At 41.9% G+C, this 18,291-nt stretch overlaps 1 protein-coding gene across 4 annotated transcripts in view; it reads right to left on the minus strand.

Annotated features, from left to right (window-relative positions):
• LOC139689564 (lachesin-like) overlaps window positions 1-18,291 on the minus strand; it is an 846,240-nt gene that overhangs the window by 93,317 nt on the left and 734,632 nt on the right. The window lies entirely within an intron of this gene.

Raw genomic sequence — 18,291 nt, forward strand, 5'->3', positions numbered from 1 at the left:
ATCATGGAGGATGGTATAGAGCTAAGTACTATCGAAGAAACACGGGAAAGTATCAAGGAAGGGTTATGGAAAGCCACAAAAGAAACTATTGGAAAATTGGAAGAATGTAAACTCAGAGTTAGGCAAAATGAAGTACAAAGAGTTTAACAATAAATTTAGGCGGGCAACAAATAAAGCAAAATAAGCATGGTGGAGGACGCAGGGTGAGGATTAGGAAATTTTGCAGAGGAAGGGTGGAATTTGTACGCTGTACAGCTAAGTTAAATCTTTATCGGGAATAAAGAAAGGAAGACCCATGGTAACAGTCAGAGATAAGAGGGTAAGATAATACGTAGTTGACGCAGGAAAGATCCAAGAGAGATGGAAGGAATATATAGAAGAACTGTATAGTAAACAATTTAGACCAACAAATTTAGACATAGAAAAGGAACATGACGTAGAGGAGGATAGCTTAGGTCCAGGAATACTCGACCATGAGATAGAAAGGGCATCAAGGGAGATGAAACTAAATAAGGCCGTGGGGTTGGATAACATACCAGCTGAACTACTAAAAGGTTTTGGAAAATGTTGGAAGAAGAGGCTATATGGGCTCATTCGTAGGATCTATGAGGAAGGAATCTGGCCGGAAGACTTTGTGAGATCAGTTCTAGTTCCTATCATTATATCCATCCATACCAAGTACTTCCTCATTTGTTTTCTTCTCTGTCTATTTCACCTTCTCCATTCTTCTCCTCACCCACATTTCAAAAGCATCCAATCTACGTCTATCCTCCTGCTTCAATGACCACGTTTCCCCGCCGTACATAGCTACGCTCCATATTAAAGGTTTTACGAGTCTTTTCTTAACATCCTTACTCAACTTCCCTGTCATCAACTCCCTCCTTATGAAAGCCTCTTTGCCTAGCGCAATTCTTCTCCTTACGTCCGTATTGGTTTCTTTTCTATATCTAACTTTGTTGGTCTGAGTTCTTTATTATAGAGTTCTTATATATATATATATATATATATATATATATATATATATATATATATACATATATATACATATATATATATACATATATATATATATATATATATATATATATATATACATATATATACATATATATACATATATATATATATACATATATATTAATATATATATATATACATACATATGTATACATACATATATATATATATATACATACATACATATATATACATATGTATATGTGTGTGTGTGTGTTTGTGGTTGTGTGGGTGTGTGGGTGTGATCGCTAACACTATTAGTGAAAATGCAGGAAGTGCCATAAAGAACACGATCGTTTTCCAAAGAAACTGCGGGAGATGCCGCAACAGTAACTTTTAACGGAGTCATCCGCTAATGTGCATTTCAATGCAACAATTTCAGAGTGTAAAAATCATTCGCCTTGACTGGGACTTGAACCCAGATCCCTCAATATCCGGTCGAGTGCTTTAGCCACTTAAGCTACCGAGGCGTCCTCTTAAACTCTGAAATTTTGCATTGAATTGATTTGCATTCTCCTTGGGTAGCGGGGGATATTATTATTAACAGTGGACTCTCGGTCAGGGTCAAAGGGATGGAATGAATAAACGAGTCGCGCGGGACAGGGCAGGGCCGCGGGATGGGGATTCCCTCTGGATATTCCATTAATGAGAAGGATTCGGAGGGGGGAAGGAGTAGGCGCCCCCCGTGGGCTTGGCATCCTCTGCTCCCTTCGCCGTTGGCGCCCCTCTCTAGTCCCTCGCAATTGGACCCCCCGCGCCCCTTCGATACCTTCTCGGCGATGTCTGAGTGCACTGGATTCGCAAGGGCTGCGGATGGGTAATGGGATTTATTAAGGGATTCTTATTTTATGAAAGGATATTGAAGAGATGAAAAATAATGCGCACCCAATGCAGAGGAACGGTGGGACGACGTGAAAAATCTTGAAAACCGCCGTTCTACCCTAATAAGAATCGGTTGACGTAGTATGTGGTCAATTGAAGTCGTTTTTGTGCTTATCTTGATTGGGGATCGGAGTTATTACCCTGGGGTCAGGCGGGGTCAAGGGGAATGGATGTGCGCGAGGGATGACGACATCGATTATCAATAATCATCGATTTCTGGTGGCGTACGGTTAAGGGAATGTGTATTCTAACATTTTACCTCATATATTCTTCGTGTTTTCTTTACAGAACAAATAATTCCGCGGGAATTGATTGGAGGGTGGAGGAAAGAATGAGACGAAGTCAAATGATCCAAATTGGATGGATGATCCGAATCTTTTGAAGATTTATCCTTTGCTAATCTTTGAGAAGTTGGTTCCGAAGTGGAACGCTTGGGGAGCAAGACTCAAAGCTATTCCGTCATACTGTCAATTCGATGGGATGGAAAATATTTTATCGAGGCCGCATTCTCCAGTATCCTCTCCGTAAACATCCTTTACCACACGCTCTTCACCATTTCCTCCAGGGGTGTCCATCGCGTGCCCAAACGCTATCCTCCGTACTTATACTACTCCAACCGCGGTTACTCAAAGCCCCTCGAAATAAAAAATCCTCCGAAACTCCCACGGCCCAAACCCTGTCCAAGACATCAGCTTGCACACCCTTTCCATTCGTGCAACAAAATCCCAAGTCCCTCAAATATCCTCGGAGATCTCTTCCCCATTTCGACCGACCGCGAAACATATTGCACAATCGTCCCTCCGTCACATTTAAATATGGCCCACCGACGAAATAAAATCGACTGGGCCCCTATTTAAAAGCCTTCTTAATGCACAGAAACACACGGATACCTTTCACTGGACCCAAGTGTAAAGCATGTCCAATCTTCACCGCTCCTTGCCTCCCCTCTCGCCTTGCAGATTCTTATTCATCCGGCGGTATCCCACCTCAGCACATTCCGCAATATAATCAATCAGCTAAGCAGCAAACTGCGTGACCTTCTACTTTGGGCAACACACAAAACTCACAATGTGCCAAATACACCTATTCACGAACAATTACAGCACTTCGTGCAAATATTATTACTCATTAGCTTTTTCTGCGGATTTTGACCGGAAGATTTTGCCAGTTCAACGTTTACTCCCTTATCAAGAAAAAGGGAAAGTAATATAGAACAATAAGTTTGATTTCACAGGCAGCAAGAATGCGAATTGTATTGAACAATAAATGTATGGAGGGTAAAGATGATGGTTCCTCATGGAATTAACCGTTTGAGTTCAGGAACAGTTGGCGCACGCTGGTTGGAGAGCAGTAACGAGGTCACTAAAGGAGGGGAATATCAGAATGAATGGTATGGTGGGAGTGTATTTTTATGCACAGCAGATTTTAAGAAGGCGTCCTATAAAGTGAGTTGGGTAGTATGAATGAAAATATTGCAGAAGAATCCAGTAGATTGGAGGAATAGGTCACTTATCCGCAACCTTTTCACACGTGAAACTCCTTGGATGGGTTCGGCGAGATCGAAGTCGGGATGTGCATCGGAGAAAAACAAGAACGTCTATTTTCATCCGAATTCACCAACGCCTATATGGAGAAAACAGCGAATGTGGCTTACTAACACCTAGAGATGGGAATTAAAATGAGCGCTGAATGAACAATTGTTTTAGTTTGTAAATAATAATGTTATTGTCGGCCAGATAACCACGTATTTACAGTCATTACGGACCGCATTGAAAAATCAGTGTGATAGGTATGGGATGAGTATGAATATAAGATAAAATATAAATATGTACAATAATGGTTTTGCCCTTGTCGAAAAGAGGAATTCTAGGTTAATCGTTAAAATAGGAGGGGAACAATTTACAGTGGAAGAGAGAATAACCGTTTATCTCTCTTGGAAATGATTTGGACCAGTATTAGACCCACACGGAGAAGAATCGTCTTTGGAAAGTGCCTTTCGCGAGAATGAGAGAATTAGTGGCAGAAGAGTGAGGAGGTTAGATAAATGATATTGAAAACCTCTACGTGGAGACAAGGTGGTTTTAGGCTTAGGAAATAGGGGGTTGAAGGAAGATAATAAAAGTGGATTGGAATTTTTGAGATTTCGGTGCGAAAAATGATTAAATAGATAAAATGAAGGATAGGAAAATAAACAAAGTACTAGGCATTGCCAGTTGGAGAGAGTGCTTATGTAGGGAATACAGATCATGCTTGAAAAGAGGATGCACATCATTTTGATTGGCATTGGAATCCTGAAACTGTGATAAGGGTAAGGACGTAAGGCAAGCGAGCTACTAGGTCTCTCCCAAATGTAGTAGGACTTATTTTTTCCCGGATAGACGGACGAACGAGCGGTAGATTCTCCGGCTCTATTCGAGGGAAGGGAGTCTCAGGAAAAGCTAGAGGCCGGTGGCAGTTGTCTCTCAGCCTTTGCGCAGCGAATATCGTTCGTTTGCAAAATCTCTATAGCGTGACCTCGTTACGCCCCGTTATGCAGCGGTTATTGGAACAGCCGTACATCTTCAAATTGGGCTTGATACTGGGCAAAACCGGGAAAGAGCCGTATGGCATGCTCAAGTAAGCTTATGGTGATAACGCCATTGGTAACTCAGGTGTTTTCGAGTGGTACAAGTTGTTACGGGAGGGTAGAGAAGACGTTGAAGATGCCGAACGTTCAGGACGCCCTTCGATCACCAAAAAGAGGCGAACATTTTGCAAGAGAGGGAAGGCTTTGCTGGAATGGGATTGCAGATGAAGTGTTCGCATGGTTTATGGTGAACTTGGCATCCCTTAAAGTGATGCGCATCGACTTGTGACTGAATGGGCATGAGAAAGGTGTGTGCCAATTTGGAGCCGCGAGTGATCTCGGACGAACAAAAGGAAACTCGCACGCGGATCTGCCAAGAGCTTGTCGACCATGGGAGTGAGGATCCACATTTTTTAGACAATGCCCCTCCAGACTTCTTTCTCTTCCTCCGCCTCAAATGCATGCTGAAAGGACGTCACCACAGCTCGGTGGTAGCGTAAAAACAGGCCGAGACAAGGTAGCTTAGCTTAGGGGTTTCTGGTCGTATCTTGTTGGACGAGACGATGAAATGTACGTCTTCAGCCTGTTTTAATCCGAAATCTAGCTTAAACGCTAGAGTACCAATTAGCAACAAACATTTCTTTCGCAAAAATATTTTTAACTTAGTGTTTATATTATATATGTGATACAGGGCTCCTTATTTGACATCATCGTGCCAGCGGCATCCGTTGACTTTGAATCACTCAGTTACAGACAATTTTCGCATCACGTGCACATGACGTGTACAACGGTGATAATGCTTGTTTCAGGTACATTTTGAGGCTGCTAATTGCCAAGCAACGGGACGGTCGTCTGCGGGTCGCCATTTCATTAGTTCGCAGTTACAGTCGATTTTTTTAAGAAGATGAGGAGCCTGTGTCTCAATGGTGCAGTGATACTCGTGTGTAATTTCCGAAGATAGCAGAGGACAGACGGTTCCGACGCAAAGATTTTCTGAAATTAATTTATATGCCCTTGAGACGGCTGTACCACGCCGTAACACGCACTTTTTGTTCCAACTGCACTTTAACCGCTGGCACTCGGGTAGGGCGGGTCAGACAGATACAAGAATGAAAACTGCGAGTGAAATATATGTCTATCAACGAATCGATCATTATAATAAATAGCAATGTCTCTCAAATTTCGAAAAATACGCTTAACCTTTTTGTAAAGAACAATAAGTGAATCTATCTAAGAACTACTCGTATCAGTTGAATACCATTCGTAATTCAGTTCTAATGGTGACCAGTAACTTTTTAATAGAACATTTTCCCAAAACTTTGTAAAAATATTTCCCCAATATCTGAGAGAGATCATTTGGATGGGATCAAAACAAGGGTCAAATGGTTGAGATACGATTTGGGGAAGGGGAATGTACGGTGGATAGCCAGAAGGGCACCGACATGAGGAGGGAGTGCTGGAGAGATGGGCTGCTAGAGGAAAGATACTGAATGAAACTACTTCCATTTGGGGGTCAAAATGATGAAAAATCATGAAAATATTGAAAAAAAGAGTCATTTCAATTTCAACAAAAAAAGGCGGCTCCGAGCATGTCTCCAAAAAAATGCGGCGTATTGAAAGTCACGTCCGGAAGAGCTTTGGAGTCAGACAAAACGGTGGGGTTGCCGCATTTCATGGACGCCTTATTTTCTTCGTTTGATTCTTTCCTGCCGACCGAAATATTTCCTGAGGCGGGAGCGCAGTACCTTGCCGGTTTCCCCCGGCCGCAGCCAATCTCTCCCCTGTCGAGAGAGGACTTATGGTGCTTCGCCTTGTGACGCTTGGGGCGAGATAATTGTCTCGGGGGGAGGGAATAGCACTGGTTGCCAAGATAGAGCCGCTGCTCTTTGGGATATGGGAAATATTCCTCGTCGAAGCGCGTTGCGATGTCGGGCACGCCTCCTGCAGCCTCGTGGATTCCAACGAGGCTGCGAGGGTCCCAGAGCCCCTTCATCAGAAGATAGACAATAAAAGAGAGAGCCGAGAGAAATCGACAATGGTGAGGGGCAAGGGGTCGTGGGGAACCAGCATTAATGATGATTGGCTGGATTCCAGTCGACCGCACTCCCTAACAATATATATATATATATATATATATATATATATATATATATATATATATATATATATATATACACACATATATATGTGGGTCGCGATAGTCCAGTGGGTAGAGCGTTGGACTGCTGACCGGAGGGTCCCGGGTTCGATTCCCGGGCAAGGCACTCTGGGCACCTGCAGCTCCACCTATGTGATTTTTCGGGTACCAAATCTTCCTGGGAAACCATAACCGGCACAGGGAAAGGAACTGGCCCCCCTACCCTGATGTGTGAATATTCACACGCCGTATAGGGCTTAGTACTGGGTGATCTCTACCATCACCTACTAAACCAACCTTGAGGTTGAATACTGTGTTTATGGTTTATATATATACAGGTGTATATATATATATATATATATATATATATATATATATATATATATATATATATATATATATATATATACATATTCATATATATATTCACACATCAGGGCAGGGGGGCCAGTTCCTTTCCCTGTGCCGGTTATGGTTTCCCAGGAAGACCTGGTGACCGGATAATCACAAAGCTTGGGTGGATTTCTAGGTGCCATAAGAGACTTACCCGGGATTCAAACCCGGGCCCTTCCGATCAGTAGTCAAACGCTCTACCCCTGGACTGCCGCCACTGGGGTCAGACGCCATTGCAGCCGCCTCACCGAGGAATAGACGCTGCATGAACTACCTCTTATCTGGCTTCTAACCTTCGACCTATCTGGCATGGGTGACCCTACCAGGAGCAATTATTATTACTCCCGCCAGTACAGCTCTAGGGGTCATCGGAACACAGAAGCCCTTCCACCACGTCAAGGTTGTAGTCCGGGGAAGGAACCAAGGATGGCTACCCTTATAATAAAGGGAAGTGGAAAATATCTGACTAATAAAATGAAGTCAATTTGGGTATTCCATTCCACTTCTCTTGGAATCGCAAGTCGTATATAATGTCGCAGACGGGTAATAAAGGTGGAAAAGTTGAGGGTGGAATTCAAAGTTGAAGCAAGGAAAAACGATGGATGCAGGGAGTTGGCGGTAGGTGGGTGGAAACGATGGAGATCACGGCTCCTGCCTGCTGAAGACCGATGAGGATCGGAGTGAGATGAGCGGGGGTCGGGGAAGGGAATGGAGTGAGGGGATCGGGCGGGAAGGTTCAGTGCGATGGAAGCGGAAGAGGGTGAATGGGGGCGGGGGAGACCTGGAGTGAATTTTTGTGTGGAAGGAAGAGTAAAGATCAGCGCTTTCATGTTTCTTTTTCCCTGACTGACATAAAAAGAAGTTTCAAGGGCGAGAATATGGAAGCCGTTTCTCCCCGCCCACTCCCTGGCCTCCATTTTGGATCGTTTAACCCCCCCCCCCCACCCACCCTCCCCCACTCCAACCCACACCGCCCCTTGCAAGCACCCTCGAGGGACATTTCCCTAGCTAATTTTTTTCTCAAATCTGGTGTAAAAACAATCCACGAGTTCACTTTTGGCAGAATATGAATGGAATTCTTATCGAGATCTAGAGACCTTTTAGATTCTATGGTTTTAAGATCGCGTCATCTTGTTCTCCGTTTTATTCCTTTTTTTTCGAGTAGAAGGTAATTATTTCGGCACAGGTGATACATTTTAAATGATTAGCTATTTTAAAACATAAGCGTATCGCTAATCACCGATCTTTTATTTTGTTTCAAATAGGTTTGGGCCAAATTATATCAACAGACGAAACGTTTTCATTTTACTAGTATTTTTTTACGTTATCTACATGTATACACTTCAGTTCTAATTTCTAATCAGACGTATCGCTATTGATTGCGTGAATTAAATAGTGACAATCAGTTTGGTGAATGAGATGGTGAACTGTTGGTGAATAAAATTGTGTATGGATGCGTTTTGAATGTACAAGCAACCTTGTATGTAATCTCCGAATCCATAGAGTGTTTTCGCACTAAGTAGGCAAATACATCATATTTACGAAGTTTTTCGGTAAAATTTTTATCGCAATCTCTGCACCGGTTACATTTCTATGCGATTCAGAATTTCCTTATAAGTAATCATTGCATATTGTTCGGTAAATTTACATACTAACTTGCATGCTTGTAACTAATTTCCGGGAAAAAAATGTTAGGTTATCACACATTGCGAAAACTTACTACTATATCACGAAATGTAAACATATTCAGTTATTCTATTTCTACTCGTTAAGAAGTGTTCGCGGGTTTTCCACAGGGCAAATAATTTGGCGGCGGATGTTTTGGTGACTAACTCCACCATTACTTTCAGGGCATTGATACAGGGTCATCATTTTGCCATCATTTTATATCCTCCGCTTAATATCAGGTCACTTCTGATTGGCTGTCGCTCAGACTCTCTCTCTCCTTCTCCGCGCCTCTTTAGTTCCTGCATCACGGACCTCTACGACTGACAACAAGAACATCCTCAATCTCTATTAGAGTGAAAAATACTTCCTCGAATCATGCATCGAGAATACACCAAAACTTATACGCAATTATTTTAAAATATATTTCGGCAAAGCAACTTGAACGGTCCGGAAATCAAATCACTTTTCGTCGTAGTGATAAAAAAAGTGAGAAAAAATATTTTACATATGCTTTTAAGAAAATCAATTTCTCATTCTTGTTTTGCTTAGCAATATGAAAATGTTTGTTCTCTGTTTATTGTATAGGAACATTACTCATTCTGTAGAAGTTGTTTCCATGCGCCTTCAAAGGAGTCAATCTTAAATCTTAAAAACACGGTGTAACGCGGTCTGTTCGTTCATAAGAACTCTTATTGCGTGTTCTTCGCTTCGTTCTGAAATCGAATCTTTCTGATCAAGATCGCAAATGCTAGTGGCAGATTGAGGGTGACGCCTAAGCGTCGTGAGTTAGCACCCCTCCCTGATTTTTCATTCGTGAGTTTCCCCAGTATTTTTTGGCAGAGGGTTCATCCGCGTGGAACTTGAAGGGGAGCCCGTGGAAAGGCAAGAAGGGTGGTGGCAAAGGAGGATATGGGGACGGAGCGGCACTGTTCCCAATTTGTTCAACCTTTCCTCCTCCTAATAGGTAAAATATCGTATGTAATTAGGAACAGAAAAGTCTCATTCGCCGAAAGCTCACTTCATGGCTCGCCCCCTAACACTCACGGACGCGTGCTATTTGGCCCAGTAGAATTGGCGGTCGCGTATATCAAATAACAGTGCTTATGTATTTGTGAATTGTGCAGCCTTTTTTGAGTGAGTAGGTTATTTGATGATTCTGAGTTTTCCCTTTCCAATGTTTTTCTTATTTGTCTTGCCTTTTTTGTTGTTGGTGCAATGGTTGCCAACGGTGAAAAAATTGAATTGCGAATGACGGATGTTGCATGAATTGTGTCCGGTTTCCTTTCTTCCATGTGTATTTTTACTCAATCACGGGTTGTCTTCGTGATTTCTAACGCAAATAAAGAAAATTAAAAGGGCCGGGCGAAAAGTGCAAATTAATAAGTTTTACTTATCTTAGGAATGTATAGGGATTTAATGGTAGCAATGGAGTGTGGCTGCGTACGAAGAATTACGTGGCACACCCTGTCTCTCCATTATGTCTAGTTCTTAAATGCCTCGAAATACACTTATACGTTCTTGCCTCTATGGAACAAAAGCAATACTTTAATGATACACTCCTTTAAGGGTTCTACGTTTAGAGGCTGGGGAAAAATTCAGTATTACATTGATTCTTGCCCATATTGGTTTTAAGTGTATTTAATTTAGTTCGGATATTTAAAAACTAAATTTTGGAGACTTAAATGGAGTAAGGAATGATGCGAATGAACGTCCGCGGAGGTAACAGAAAGAACAAGTCGAGGTCGACCCCCGAAAGAGGGAGTGAGGGGCGGCAGAGGAGGAGTTGAAGGGCAGAGCGAGGACGAAGGGGAGGAGGCTGGAGGGGGTTGACCTTTTAAGGGCCCCGGCGCGCCATTTTGGTGGGATTGGTGGGAGGACGAAAGGGCGGTTTGGTGGCGCTAACGAAGCTAATAGAAGCGCCGTGTGATTAATATTGTGAAAATAAAGTGTTTCGAGAGAGGGTTGAAGGGCTATGGGAAGGGAAGAGAGGGGGACGGGGTGGTTTGGGGGTTTGCAAGGAGCGAGAGTGGGCAGGGGGAGGGGGTGGGGACGCATCGCCGGGAGTGTGACACAAATCACCTGTTACTTGGTCCCAAGGAGCATCGAAGGCGGGTTGGTGAGCGTGCTGCCTCTCCCGACCGGAACGGTAAACATTTGTGAACAGGTACTATGATCCAGTACTTTTTGGGGGAGTAAATAGCAAAAAAAATCAATCTAATAACCCAATTGTCTCTAGAAAGCTAATAAACGTTGAAGACTTGCATTTGATGTGTCCTTCAGAACTATATATATGAGCAATGATTGATAAATTTACTAGATGTATTTAGTAAATAAATTTAAGTGGATATTAAAATACAATCTTGCAAGATTTCAATAGTATGGCTCTATAATCAAACCAGATGTATTTTGGGTTGGAATGATCTGTTTAATTTTTCCATATTCTCATGATGACTGGTATTGTATCTATGCTATAACGTTTTTTATTATTTCACTTAAGAACTGGATAATTATAAAACCCTATCCGTGAATATTATACACTTCCTCATCACCAATTATATACGACACAACATTTAAGTAGTCCTTCCAGGTGATGTGAAAACGTGGCTGTTACTCGTAAATACGAATATCAATGTGAAAGAGCAAATAATGGGAAAGAATTCAACAAGTCATTTCATGAAAGTACGAGGTATTGCCACCAAATTTGTGCTAACGCAGATCCATATATTCATTGCTTGCAAAGCCGCTGAATTTATTGTTTTTACTCCGTAGTCGTTCGACTCTCGGTGAATGTAGTTCACGATGTCCGCGTCCACCAGTTGTGAAGAGCGTGCCAGTGATTTGATTTTCGTTTGCAAAATAGTCAGCCGTTGCCAAAGTTAATTGTGAGTTGTGCCTAGTGTATGACCCAAGAGCACTGCGTGAAGGAAAGGTTAGACAATGCTATCGTTACTTCACAATTGGCCGCGCAAATACGTTGGCATTAAGAGTGGAGTGGCAGGCCCAGTATCGAGGGCGATGGAATCGTCTCAAAAGCGGAAAGTCAACCGAGAGCTGCAGTCAACTGATCGAAGATTGACGATTGCAGTGGACGAGCACCACTTTAATCCAATGCAATGTTATGCCTACGTCTAAATGTGTGTGATAATTCAGAGACGTTAACGTGAGTTAATAGGAATTTTTAAAACTTCATAGTGTAGCCTTTTCCTACTAACTCACCCTGTTTTAGGCTTGATAACAATTCAACAACCGTGGGACATATTTTCGCAATTCTCATTTTATAGCCTATCGTAGAAAAAGAATTAATATCATCAACCCCTAAATCTCTGCCTTTTTCCTGCGAAACTAATATATTTATATCATCTAACACTATATTTCAGGGCTCGTCCTCTACATTTCCTCTATGGCAATCATTTCTCGTTCTCATTCACCCCCATGGCCGCACTTCCACCCTGAAAAATCTTAACCATGTCCAACATAAGGCGCCTCACCAAGGTGACAATTTGTTGTATTCTTCTTAGTGCCGTCTTCCTGGCGCCCACCCCCTCCCCTCCTCCGGTTTAAACCACTCACCGAGCTAATTCGGCTTTGCAGAGAGAAGGTAATTACACGGTGAGCAGGAAGTACGACGAGGAAATGAAACTGGCAGAACAAAAGAGACAATTTGAAAAAAAACAATAAATAAATATTGACGAAAGGCGATTAAAGTAGAAAACTTGTGATACAATTCCAAAAAGCGGTTTAGGAGAACAAACGGGAAATTTACACGGTTTCTTGAAACTAAGGAAAATTAATGCAATGATAAAACAAAAGTATACAGAAAAGAGACTTTATATAAAATGAAATAAAAGATATATTTTATAAAAACTGATGCTAAAAAATAACTAACATGTAGACAATTTCATAACACAGATCACGTCAAGCACAGCGAGGGAGGATATTCGCAGAAGCAATGCTCCAACTTGGAGAAAGATTATTCCAGTCTATGAATATTGGCCACAAAAAAATTATTCAATTTAAAAAAAATACATGGACAAACTTCATAAAATAGCCTTTTGTATACGATTGCTGTTCTTATAAGCTCAACGAGTATGAAGACAATGCCATTTCGAGATCAGAGTTAATTCCAGTTTTATCAATAGAACAACTGAAGAGAAATGGAGGGCCGTTTTAAATAAAACCGATGCTACGATTGCATTTCCTCTCTTTCATGGTTAACTTTTAGAAAGTTTGATGAATAAAAATCTATAGCCAATAATCATGTTTCTAGAAAAGAGTGAAGCCATGATAATTCATAACCCTCTTAAGTCTATTGAAAGACAATATCTATTTACTGAGAAACCCTTAACGCGTAATAAAACGGCTCTTGGACGAAAACATTTATTAAGATTAGGAATAATTTGAAAAATGAGCTTACAGCAGCTTGCAATTTTAATAATCTTAATAGAGTTCAACTAGCTAATGGTAACTCCTGGCCTCAATGGAATCTATTCAATGAAACATCCGGATTGTAGACTACACTAGCCAGCTGTTTTGGTGGCTATTTCTTGAACTTTTACAAAATAGGTATAGCTATTTTGATGCCGATGAATGTAAGTATGAAATGCAAATAACCATCCATCATATCATTATAGCACTCTGTAACACGTAATCATTAAGTTGATTTTATCTACCACCGATCTATTCTTTTAAAATATTTAAATATAAATACGAGGGTCATCCGGAAAGTAGTACCCGTTCGTGCCGCATGAAGTGCTGACGACGCGAGTAGCCGCTGGACGAGGTCAGATAGCTTCAGTGGCTTGTCTGCCTTCTCTGAGCCAAGTTGCGTGACGCTAGCATTGCCTGTGTTGTTTCTGTGATTGTTTACAATGTTTAAAAAAATTGAGAACGCCGCCAGTTGTGAAGTGAGGGCAGTGATTAAATTCCTCAATGCAAGAAACGTTCGCCCATGTGATATTCATCGCCAATTAAAGGAGGTGTATGGAGACAATGTAATGGACGAGTCGTCTGTTCGGCGGTGGTGTCGCAACTTCAACATGGGGAGGGGGAACACACACGACGATGAGCGTTCGGAGAGACCGTCTGTCATTACAGACCAACTGGTGAGCTCAGTTGACGAATTCGTGAGGAACGATCGGCGCGTCACAATTGATGACATCTGTGAGCATTTTCCCAATGTTTCTCGAACAATTGTTCATGAAATTGTTAAACACCATCTGCATTATGCAAAAATTTGTGCAAGATGGGTCCCTCGCGTATCTCAATGAGCTGGCGGCGAAGGACTATGCAGCAGGAATACAGAAACTTGTCACACGTTATGACAAATGCCTTAATTTGCTTGGAGATTATGTTGAGAAGTAGTTTAAAGTATCCTCTTTCAAATAAAATTTTTTATGTTTGTTAATATTTACTTTTGTGTCTTTATTTCACGAACGGGTACTACTTTCCGGATGACCCTCGTATGTCAGCATCCTATCCTTGTACTGACGGATTTAATAGTAAATAAATGGCATAACAATTGGCATTAATGATTCAGCACCCCACTCTATCGCGTATTTATAATTGAAGTTTATTTAGCTGTATTTTCCAAATAAAGAAGGAATTAGTCGAGTCTTAGTATAATAAAGTTATTGGTGAAAGTATACAGAAATATCAACCGATTTTATCGTTATCAGTACTTGTAAATACTTCTAAGCTGGTGACATTTCATGATTATCTTTATTAAAAATGAATTCGGCTTTTGGTCCGGGAATGAAACTAAAGCTGCAGGTGGAAAGTTACATCACTCGAGTTTAAAAATCGATTGATTAAAATAAACGTTCGGCGAGCTTAATCATTGACATCACGCCATTAATTAATACTCGTGACTTAAGTGTGTTCAAAGTGGGTACTCACGTAATTTAATGTTATAATTTCCGATTTTCGCTAGGTTCTGTTTGAGATTATATCCTTTTCTGAATCATGAACTGATTCACCGTTGCTGTTCAACTTCTATGCAGAGGAAATGATTCAAGAGGCATGTCAAAAACTGGAGGTAGGAATGAAAGTGGGCGGGGAATTCGTAAAATCAGTTAGGTTTGCTGATGACCAAGCTTTAGTTTGCCAGTCAGCCAAGGGGTTGCAAGCATTGCTGACTGAATTGAAAATTCAGTGCGACAGGTATGGGATGAGAATCAATATTAATAAAACAAAGGTTATGCAATTTTCTAGAAAGAAAAATGCTACGCTAACCATTAAAATAGGAGGGCAAAAACTAGAGAGCAGGTAGAACAGTTTACGTATCTCGGAAGTATTTTGAATCGACACGGTCAAAGTAGTAGGGACGTAAGGAGAAGAATTGCGCTAGGCAAAGAGGCTTTCACAAGGAGAGAGCTGATGACAGGGACGTTGAGTAAGGATATTCAGAAAAGACTCGTAAAAATTTGATATGGAGCGTAGCTATGTACGGTGCGGAAACGTGGTCATTGAAGCAGGAGGATAGACGTAGATTGGAGGCTTTTGAAATGTGGGTGTGGAGAAGAATGGAGAAGGTGAAATGGACAGAGAAGAAAACAAATGAGGAAGTCCTCGGTATGGTGGGCGAAGAGAGGGGTTTGTTGGGAGAAATCCTATGGAGGCAGGAGAAGTGGATGAAGGGGGCATTGACTGGCAGTGGGTAATTTAAGACTGCAATAGAGGGGAAAATGTTAGGCAAACGAGGAAAAGGAAGGAACAGGATAGGGACGGGATGAAGGGAGGAGGAAAGTACTCGGAGATGAAGAGTAGGATGCTGGATTTTGTGTTTTGTTAGGAGTCACACAATATTTTAGTAACTTTGTTCATCCAAAAACCTACCTTAAGCGGTAGATTACCTAATAACAATAAATCCCTGGTTAGGAGAATTTGGTACGAGGAAAGAAGTTGTAGAAGAGATCGAACGGGACCTATATTTGCTGAGAAGAATATTCAACTAAGCCACGAAACAACGGAAGAGGAAAAATTCGCCATATAAATTGATACATAAATAATCAAGACACTCAGGATGAAAGTAAATGACACTATCTTTGAAACAATCAGAAATAGGGGTAGTACAAAAATAAAAATAAATACAGCTACGACAGCAAAAAACTACCGCAGGACTTTGGGAAAAATGTGATGACTGCAATAACGGAGAATACAAGAACATGTGCATGCGTAGAGCAGAAAAAATATGGCTGACGTCTGAAACACAAGAAACAAACTTACTGATATTATAAGTTGGAGGAGAGAAGGAAATCAAGATGTAAGCCTGAAAAAATAAGGTTCAGAAAAAATCGAACAAAATACGAGGCAGCATACAGTTACGAGGGAAAAAAAATGATTTGAGTAAACAAGCCGCTATACGTAGAATTTGTGAACTTGAAGAAAGCCTACAAAAATGTCGATTAGAACAAGATGCCCAAGATATTAAAAGTACTTGGAATGGGCTAAAATTACAAAAGTATAATCCGACGCCAATCAGTTAACTGCCAAGCAAAAAAAAGGTAGGAAAATAGCGGAAAAATTATATACAAAAGAGTTAAACAAGGATAAAAACTCTCTCCCGCAGGATTCAAAGTAGATTTAGAAGAGGAAACAAGAGGAACACAAGAATGAAACATCCAAGGAGTCAAGGCGAAGAAATTAACTTGCTTCGAGTCGCGTTTTAGTCGCAGTTCTACATGGCAGTAGCGGCAGAAACCCCAGGGCACTCTAACGCTACTTATTTAAGCTATTCCGGAATATAATATGGTCATCAAAAAGACGAAAACTATAGTAATTTTGCGTAGTAGAGAGATGCTGAAGAGAGCCATCACAATTTGAGGAGTGAGACTTGAGCAAGTGGAATCCATAATGCACCTGTCTAGCAGTAGAACTCGGGATGCATGCGTAAATTTATTAAAATTGGTGCCTCTAAATACATAACAGCTAGTAAGGCGAGTGTATTTAACTCTTTTGTCTCTGTCAACCACGAATCGTCTCAAAAGAGTGCACTGCACCTTTCTGCAAAGTTATTTTCTGTTTCATTGTCCCCTGACGCAAATCACTCTCTGCGTTCGATCATCCTTACCACGAAGCAATGCTTCTTTTCCATCCTTTCTTTGTCAATAGCATTTACCGGGAACTGAGAAGGTCCTCAGTTCCTGGTATATGTAAATGTCCTCGTTTAACTTCTTGGATTCACAAATACAATATGTATTCAGACCCGAAAGTCCTCAGAGAGAAGGAAGCAATCACATGTCCACACGAATATGAAAAGATGGGGATGAGGTTGTTTTAACCTCCTACCGCCTCTATCATTTTAATACGAATTTCCTTTCTTTTCCCAATTTTTCTCTCTGATAATTTCGGTCATCAACCCTCATATAAATCTCCCCCATCGCCCTTTAAGTCGCCAAAAACCAAACGACTGCACTCGTTCCACACGTCGTGGCTCCGTCTCGCCCTCTTCGCTCCCCATCTCATTCCCTCCGATTCCGAGACGGCGCCTCCTCGGATGCCTTCCTTCCCTCGGAAGCACGAGGGTCGTTCCAACCACTCGCTTCACCCCCCCCCCCCCGCTTCGATCCTCCCCCTCTTATAAGCAGTGCCCCTTTCTTTTTAATATTTCCAACCTGCCTGCCCCTCCCTTGCCATTCACCGCCCCGAACGCAACGCCGCAGTCGTGGGGACCGCGCACACTAATAACTTAGACTGACGTACTCCTCTCCACTAGGCCTCCCCTCCCCCGGGATGGGGGAGGCGGCGAGGGGTGGTTGGCGGACCAGGGGGGCGGCTCACCCGGGAGCTTCCCTTCCTCGGGAGGGCTTCTCTATGGTGGCGTAGATGAAGGGGCTCCCTCCCCCGGTCCCGCGTCTCTCGCCCTAAGGAGGCGGGGACGTGGTTTCTAGGGAGTCATGGTGCGGAAGATGAGGGGTAGATGGGGCGTCGGTGTGTTGGAGGGTGGCGAGGGGACTGCGGTTGCTCGAAAACAGTCGAGAGAAAAGGGGCTCCGGAGATTAAAATTTCAAGAATCACTAAACATACTAAAATATAATGGCAGTTGAGAGAACTTTAGGAGGTTTTGAAAAAGTGGAGTGGGATCTAAGTCTCAAACATGGTGTATTTTTTCGAATTTGAAATTGCCAAGTTAGCTAGAATGTTTCTCCCTAAAATCGATTTCAACCAGCTTACGTTTGAAATTGACCGTTAAAATAACCGTTACAGAGAAGCTTTTTCTCAAGCCCAGTACTCTTAATCGGAATCGGACTTATTAGTCGAATTCGAATTATTCGAATCAAAGCCGACAGTGATGCCCTCTGTAAAGAACCACTTATGTAGGTTCTTCTCAGTGCACAAGGCGCCAAATTCTTTTTCGAAAATCGGTCAGAGGTGTGAGACAACCTTCTTATTTGTGGAAGAGACACAACGCGTAACTTAACCTTCGCTCCGTGAGTGATTCCCATTCTTAGTTCGTCTAATAATCTTGATAGGCTCCTAAGTTTATCATAACAAACGTTTTACAAATGTAGCTCGGTCGGTAACCACTGTAACCCCCAAAAAAGATATTTGTCCCCTCGGCATAACACCCCCCGCCCCCGCCAAACGCCCTAGCGGCGGCTTGCGGAGTATTATGTAGATGTAAATGAAC

This window comes from Hetaerina americana, unplaced genomic scaffold, assembly GCF_022747635.1.
Source record: "Hetaerina americana unplaced genomic scaffold, ioHetAmer1.1.p SCAF_25, whole genome shotgun sequence".
NCBI lineage: Eukaryota > Metazoa > Arthropoda > Insecta > Odonata > Calopterygidae > Hetaerina > Hetaerina americana.